Source organism: Silurus aristotelis, assembly GCF_946808225.1.
Source record: "Silurus aristotelis genome assembly, chromosome: 8".
Classification (NCBI taxonomy): Eukaryota; Metazoa; Chordata; class Actinopteri; order Siluriformes; family Siluridae; genus Silurus; species Silurus aristotelis.
In genome coordinates, this window is record NC_139581.1 from 21,498,399 (window position 1) to 21,507,165 (window position 8,767).

Sequence of the window (8,767 nt, forward strand, 5' to 3'; positions counted from 1 at the left end):
CGTTTTGTGGGAAAAACTTAAATTACTGTCTTTATTGATCGTACAGATAAAAACAATACATCATTTAAATCTGTAAAATGTCTATAATTTATATATATATATATATATATATATATATATATATATATATATATATATATATATATATATATATATATATATATATATATATATATAAAAGCTTCCTGACTTGACTTGAAGAGGTGCATTTTCTCCGGTATCACCTCATTAACTGTCTGTGTGGAAACATAGCAAAGGCTCTTAATGATGTCCACACGTCTCTGCACTGATATAGCCTATATATTTAATCACATGCTGTACATATGATACATGTTTAACACCTGCCAGCTGCCAGTTTTGGGCACCTGAGCAAGCCCTTAACTCACTACTGCTCATTTAGTAAATGAGATCATTAAGAGTCGCTCGGGATAAACACTTCCAACAGGAAGTGGCTATATCTCGCTATCTTTGTCTCTCTATTTTCTCTATCTAATTGTCTCTGTGTCTCTTTTAGTAAATGTCTCTGTCTCACTGTATATGTCTCTCTCTTGCTGTCTCTCTATTTGTTTCTCACTCTTTCTAAAGCTGTGTCTGTGACTCTTTGTCTTTGTCTCTGTCTTTCCTGCTTATTTACATGTCTAACAAAGTTTTGAGTTTTGAAGTAATGCCATTAGTGATCTATGATGAAAGACTTCCCTGGTTCGATTCTTACCTCTAGTTTCATATTAAACATTATAAGAAGTTTTTAAAAACAGAACAATAAAAGATCATTAAAATTGGTTGCTGGCAAATAATGGTATATGATCATGGTATATGGTGCAGGTGTTGGAGATGTGGTTCTTGTACCTGATTCACTTCTCATAGACTTCGAGTTACTGAGAGAATGTACAGGAAGGAGAAGTTTTGACCCTCTACCATCATGATCTAAGAGAAAACACTGGTCTCCTAACTATAGAAAAGCCAAGAGTCCAATAAGCAAAGGCTTGTTTGCCTCTTCTTTGTTGGTGTAATGGTCAGTGAAGTGGTCACTGCTATCTGAGTCACCCGGTTTGATTCATACCCCTTAGCTTTCCTTTAAATTGTTTAAAAAGTTTAAAAAAAAAAAAAAAAAAAAGGTCCTAAAAATCAAGTTCTTGCAGGAAATCCTGTGGCTCAATTGGAAGAGCTTTACCTCTGGGTTGAGAGGTTGCCGGTTCAAACCCCGGCCAGGGTACAAAGTTAAGAGTGTGGAAGGTTCCGGTGGTTGTAGTAAGGAAGGTGTCAGAAATGGCTGCGTGGAAGGTTGGATGTGGTTTCGGAGGGTGTATCCTGAAGCAGGGGGGCAATATCCGGGCATCTGCCCCCCCGGTGTCTGAGTAGCTGAAAACAGGGTGTTATGAAGCAAAAACGTTAAAAAAAATATCAACTTAGTTTTGCATATATAGGGAAAAATTCAGCCAAAAACCTATCACCCTCACTTTTTCTAAGGCTGTAAAGCAGCCAGGAGTCACAGCCTGTTTAGGGTCAACTACCTCATTGCTCACCCAACACTACTTTCCACACAGCTTACCCAGTGTGGGGACAAGCCAGATTTGAACCAGCAACCTCTGAGCTCAGAGGCAAGGCTTTTATCACAAAGCCATCAAGTCCCACAATGCACCTTCTTTTTTTAGGGGGTTTATCGTTTGTTTCTGGCTTTAAAGCAAGAAATTCAGACCAGACAGAAACACAGAAAGGAAGATTCGAACCCTGAACCCTACCAACAGCGAAATACCAGTCTTAACCTACTGAACCATCGTGAAGGACCAGCTGCGACGATTGTTTAAAACAGGTCTATCTTTTCTTTCAAACCATCACCACAAGAATATAATGCTAAAGACAGACATAGGAAGCAAACCATAACGTGACTAGCAGGGAGAAAGCAGGATTCGAACCCTGATTCATACTATTAGCAAGGCACCAGGATTAACCCACTGAACTATCAGGAAGGACAAGCTGGGAAGCTTGTTTAGAGCAGGTCTATCTTTCTTTTTAACCCATCAAAACAGGAATATGAAGATGTAGGAATCAGGAATTTAACCTACCTCATGACTAGCAGACAGAAAGCCAGGTTTGAACCCTGACCACCAACATTAGCAAAGTACCAGCCTTAACCCACTAAGCCATCAGAAAAAAACAGGATGGGAGGCTTGATTAGAGCAGGTTTATCATTCTTTTCAAACCATCAACACAAGAATTTAATGGTAAAGAAAGATGTAGGAAGCGAATACAGATGTAAGTAGCACAAGTTGAACCCACATTGTAAATAACAGGAAGAAAGCAGGATTCGAACCATGAGCCCCACCACCAGCGAGATACCAACCTTAACCCATTGAACCATTGGTAAGGACAGGCTAGGAAGCTTATTTAGAGCAGGTCTATCTTTCTTTTCAACCCATTAAAAAATAAAATATATCGCTAAAGAAAGATGTAGGAAGTGAATCCTGATCGTGATTGGCAGACAGAAAGCAGGATTCGAACCCTGAACCCCACCAAAAGCAAGAAACCTGATTTAACCAACTGAACCTTCAGGGAAGACAGGCCAGGAAGGTTGTTTAGAGCAGGTCTATCTATCTTTAAACCATCAACACAAGAATATAAAGCTAAAAAAAAGATTTAGGAAGCAGGAACATTACCTACTTCGCAACTAGCAGGCAGAAAGCAGGATTCAAACCCTGATCCTCACCATCAGTGTGGCACCAGCCTTAACCCACTGAACCATGGAAGAGATCAGACTGGGAAGCATGTTTAGATGAGGCACATGTCTTAAATCACTGAGGGACCACTGCTGAAAAGCATGTGTGCTTTTTGGAAGGTTCATACTTTGTTTCATGCCAGCGCAGTAAGAAAGAAGGCATGTAGGACTGGCTTTGCAACCTTATCACCAGCGTGGACTATATTAAGGACCATGTTTAGGCACAAGCCTTAACCCACTGAGCTACCAAAGAAGTGCCTTTTATTTGGTGGAGTTATCTTTCATTAAAGACCAGGAAATCAAGAAATTAATCCAACACAGAAAGGACAGAATTGAAATGTTTTCAGAGGAGACAAGGTCCAGAAGTTTTTATTTACCAACACAGCAACCAGGAATCAAACTCATCCTTGTGGGGACCCTGACATTAACCCACTAGGCTTTCACATCTATCTATCTATCTATCTATGATGTGAGGTCCAGTTAACAGCTAAAACAGGTAGAAGTAAAAACTTATTATTACTTAAGTACATGTCAGAGCCAAAACTTCTTTACTTTCACTTAAGTAAGAAAGTTTAATCAGTACTTCAACTTTTACCCGAGTATTTTAAAACATGAGTATCTGTACTTCTATTCAAGTAAAGGATGTGTGTACTTTTGCCACCTCCGCTCACCCGACACTACTTACCCAGTGTGGGGACAAGCCAGATTCAAACAAGCAACCTCTGAGCTCAGAGGCAAGGCTTTTATCACAAAGCCATCAAGTCCCACAATGCACCTTCTTTTTTGGGGGGGTTTATCGTTTGTTTCAGGCTTTAAAGCAAGAAATTCAGACCAGACAGAAACACAGAAAGCAGGATTCGAACCCTGAACCCTACCAACAGCGAAATACCAGTCTTAACCTACTGAACCATCAGGAAGGACCAGCTGCAAAGATTGTTTAAAACAGGTCTATCTTTTCTTTCAACCCATCACCACAAGAATATAATGCTAAAGACAGACATAGGAAGCAAACCCATGACGTTACTAGCAGGGACAAAGCAGGATTCGAACCCTGATTCACACCATTAGCAAGGTACCAGGATTAACCCACTGAACTATCAGGAAGGACAAGCTAGTAAGCTTGTTTAGAGCAGGTCTATATTTCTTTTTAACCCATCAAAACAAGAATATGAAGATGTAGGAATCAGGAATTTAACCTACCTCATGACTAGCAGACAGAAAGCCAGGTTTGAACCCTGACCACCAACATTAGCAAAGTACCAGCCTTAACCCACTAAGCCATCAGAAAAAAACAGGCTGGGAAGTTTGATTAGAGCAGGTCTATCATTCTTTTTAAACCATCAACACAAGAATTTAACGGTAAAGAAAGATGTAGGAAGCGAATACAGATGTAAGTAGCACAAGTTGAACCCACATTGTAAATAACAGGAAGAAAGCAGGATTCAAAACATGATCCCCACCACCAGCGAGATACCAACTTTAACCCATTGAACCATTGGTAAGGACAGGCTAGGAAGCTTATTTAGAGCAGGTCTATCTTTCTTTTCAACCCATTAAAAACTAAAATATATCGCTAAAGAAAGATGTAGGAAGTGAATCCTGATCGTGATTGGCAGACAGAAAGCAGGATTCGAACCCTGAACCCCAGCAACCTGATTTAACCAACTGAACCATCATGGAAGACAGGCCAGGAAGGTTGTTTAGAGCAGGTCTATCTACCTTTAAACCATCAACACAAAAATATAAAGCTAAAGAAAGATTTAGGAAGCAGGAACATAACCTACTTCGCAACTAGCAGGCAGAAAGCAGGATTCAAACCCTGATCCTCACCATCAGTGCCGCACCAGCCTTAACCCACTGAACCATGGAAGAGATCAGACTGGGAAGCATGTTTAGATGAGGCACAAGCCTTAAACCACTGAGGGACCACTGCTGAAAAGCATGTGTGCTTTTCGGAAGGTTCATACTTTGTTTCATGCCAGCGCAGTAAGAAAGAAGGCATGTAGGACTGGCTTTGAAACCTTATCACCAGCGTGGACTATATTAAGGACCACGTTTAGGCACAAGCCTTAACCCACTGAGCTACCAAAGAAGTGCCTTTTATTTGGATGGAATTATCTTTCATTAAAGATCAGGAAATCAAGAAATTAATCCAACACAGAAAGGACAGAATTGAAATGTTTTCAGAGGAGACAAGGTCCAGAAGTTTTTATTTACCAACACAGCAACCAGGAATCAAACTCATCCTTGTGGGGACCCTGACATTAACCCACTAGGCTTTCACATCTATCTATCTATCTATCTATGATGTGAGGTCCAGTTAACAGCTAAAACAGGTAGAAGTAATAACTAATTATTACTTAAGTACATGTCAGAGCCAAAACTTCTTTACTTTCACTTAAGTAAAAAAGTTTAATCAGTACCTCAACTTTTACCCGAGTATTTTAAAACCTGCGTATCTGTACTTCTATTCAAGTAAAGGATGTGTGTACTTTTGCCACCTCCGCTCACCCGACACTACTTACCCAGTGTGGGGACAAGCCAGATTCAAACAAGCAACCTCTGAGCTCAGAGGCAAGGCTTTTATCACAAAGCCATCAAGTCCCACAACACACCTTCTTTTTTTTGGGGGGTTTATCGTTTGTTTCAGGCTTTAAAGCAAGAAATTCAGACCAGACAGAAAGCAGGATTCGAATCCTGAACCCTACCAACAGCGAAATACCAGTCTTAACCTACTGAACCATCAGGGAGGACCAGCTGCAAAGATTGTTTAAAACAGGTCTATCTTTTCTTTCAAACCATCACCACAAGAATATAATGCTAAAGACAGACATAGGAAGCAAACCCATGACGTTACTAGCAGGGACAAAGCAGGATTCGAACCCTGATTCACACCATTAGCAAGGCACCAGGATTAACCCACTGAACTATCAGGAAGGACAAGCTGGGAAGCTTGTTTAGAGCAGGTCTATATTTCTTTTTAACCCATCAAAACAAGAATATGAAGATGTAGGAATCAGGAATTTAACCTACCTTATCAGCCTTAACCCACTCAACCATGGAAGAAATCAGACTGGGAAGCATGTTTAGATGAGGCACAAGTCTTAAACCACTGAGGGACCACTGCTGAAAAGCATGTGTGCTTTTTGGAAGGTTCATACTTTGTTTCATGCCAGCGCAGTAAGAAAGAAGGCATGTAGGGCTGGCTTTGAAACCTTATCACCAGCGTGGACTATATTAAGGACCATGTTCAGGCACAAGCCTTAACCCACTGAGCTACCACAGAAGTGCCTTTTTTTTGGTGGAGTTATCTTTCATTAAAAACCAGGAAATCAAGACATTAATCCAACACAGAAAGGACAGAATTGAAATGTTTTCAGAGTGGACAAGGTCCAGAAGTTTTATTTACCAACACAGTAACCAGGAATCAAACTCTCAAACTCATCCTTGTGGGGACCCTGACATTAACCCACTAGGCTATCACATTATCTATCTATCTATCTATCTATCTATCTATCTATCTATCTATCTATCTATCTATCTATCTATCTATCTATCTATCTATCTATCTATCTATCTATCTATCTATCTATCTATCTATCTATCTATCTATCTATCTATCTAAAGAAGTTAATCAGTACTTCAACTTTTACTCAAGTATTTTAAAACATGAGTATCTGTACTTCTACTTAAGTAAAGGATGTGTGTACTTTTGCCACCTCTGCTAAACACCAACATACAGTTCAGCATCAGTTCAACAATTTGAGAGCAAAAAATGATGGGGGATACTTTTGACTCCAACACAAACTCACATAAACTGAGTTGAGTAAGGAAGAGTCTTCTAAAAAAAAAAAAAATGATAATAGGAACATTATAGCCATAATACATCATAGTATTTTGGATACTTAAGTGAATTTGAAGGCAAATACTTTTGCACTTCTACTTAGGTGAAAGTTTAAAGGGAGCATTTTTACTTTTACTGGATTAGTATTTTACCGAGTGTATGTGCAGCTTGTGAAGAAGTTGCAAACGATGACATCTTGTGGTCAGTTAAAACATTACACCTCTGTAAAATATAGAAACTATTAATACAAAATAAAGGCCCTTTTATAGTCATTGTGTCCTGTTCACTGTGTTTACTGCATTATATTGTACACACTGCTTTTGCACTTTTGTTTATGGTTTAAAATATATAACAAAAAAGATTTGGATTAATTAAGATTTTTATTCATTTTTAACAGCAGCTCTGATTATTAGACATGGCTGAAAAGATTAGATGTTTCCAAACAATGGGATCAAACTGAATTGAGAGCCATGGATCGAGAAGAAATGTTGCATTATATTAAACATTATATTAAAATTAAAGTTGCTATAGTTCCAATCAATTAGGATTTCTTAATGTAAAATTAAATAGAAACATGACTCTGTAATCTGCTCCAAAGTTCTAGAAATATTTTAATTTTTCGTACAATAGAGATGGATCCTAATCCAGCTAGTCAATGGCCTCTAAAGAGAGAAATTAATCAGTTTTTTATTTTTCAAAAGTTATTATTTTTTTTCCAAATTTAATTTCCCAATTTTTTGTCATATATGGCATGCTGGCATCTCTGGTTTATGATGTTCATTCCGTTATCATATCTACAAAGGCATTTGTATAGAAGATGCTCTATGTAAAAATATATTCAAACATGTCAGATAGAATGAAAGAGACACTGCTGAAAGTAAAAATGTGCCAGTATTTAATATAATGAACATTTTTTTTAGATAGTTAAAAGTGGTAGCTCAGTGGATAAAAAGTTGGACTTCTGCCCAAATCTATCATGATTTTAAATCCCAGCACCACCAAGTAGCTGCCACTACTGGGCCCTTGAGCAAAACCCTTAACCCTCAACCGCTCACTTGTGAGACAACAGTAAGCCGTCTTGGATAAGAGCATCTCTCAAATAATGTTAATGTCTAAAAAGATGGTATTGGAGATTCTGTTTATTATAATGTGATGCTAAACATCTGCCGATAATCCATTAAACATTCAATGTAAAACTTAACGGTAAATATGTATGAACAAAAAAAAAGTCAATGCAATTAAATTTTATTTGTAAAGTGCTTTTAACAATGAACATTGTCCTAAATAACAGTGGTAACAGTGACAAGGAAAAACTCCTTGAGATGGTATGAGGAAGAAACCCTGAGAGAAACCAAGACTCAAAAGTACTGAATGTCCATTTATGACAGTTTCAGCATTCTTAAGGGCTGCAGTCCAGTGAACTGTTCATTGATTGGTGTTTAAATTCAGACCTGATCATGCAAACTGTAGAAATATAACAGTATTTTATAATCAATGTGAGATTTGATTGGGAGCGAATATAATTAAAAGACAGGGGTGACACGATCATACTTTCTGGTTCTGGTAAGGACTTTTGGTGCTGCATTCATTTGAATTTAATGTAATAGTAACAGAGCCAAAAAAATGTGTTGTTAACAGTAATACTGACTTCCACATAACACCATCCTGTTGTTATTCTTTTTTTAAATTTTTTATTGTTGGGTTTATATTAATTCTATATGAAATACTCAAAGATTTTAAATATCCAAGAACCATAGAGTCTTTGCCTGAACCAAAAAACTGATGAACAGTCAAAGAACCAAAGTATAGTGGGGGTTTTTGTGCATTATTCTGTTTATAATAATGTGTCCTATATATCATTATTGTTTGTCTCTATTATTGTACAATTCTTACTGATCTGATTATAAACATGAAGTTTAGACTCAGTATCAAGGCAAATTTTATGTTTATTGAAAACACAGCTGGGTAAGAAAGTGAATGGAGCGCTGAAACACAGCAGGTTTCTTTCTGGTTATGAAGTACCAAATGTCCTGCATATATAATAGTGTGTCCTACACACTTACACACACTCTGTCTGCTCATATTCACTGCCTTTCCTGAGTAGAAGTGAATGTGTTCGAGCAGGAACATATGCAGGACATGAGCTACTCCAGGACCAGGAATGGGATTTAGGAATGTGTGTGTGTGAATAACTTAAATTAATTTAGATT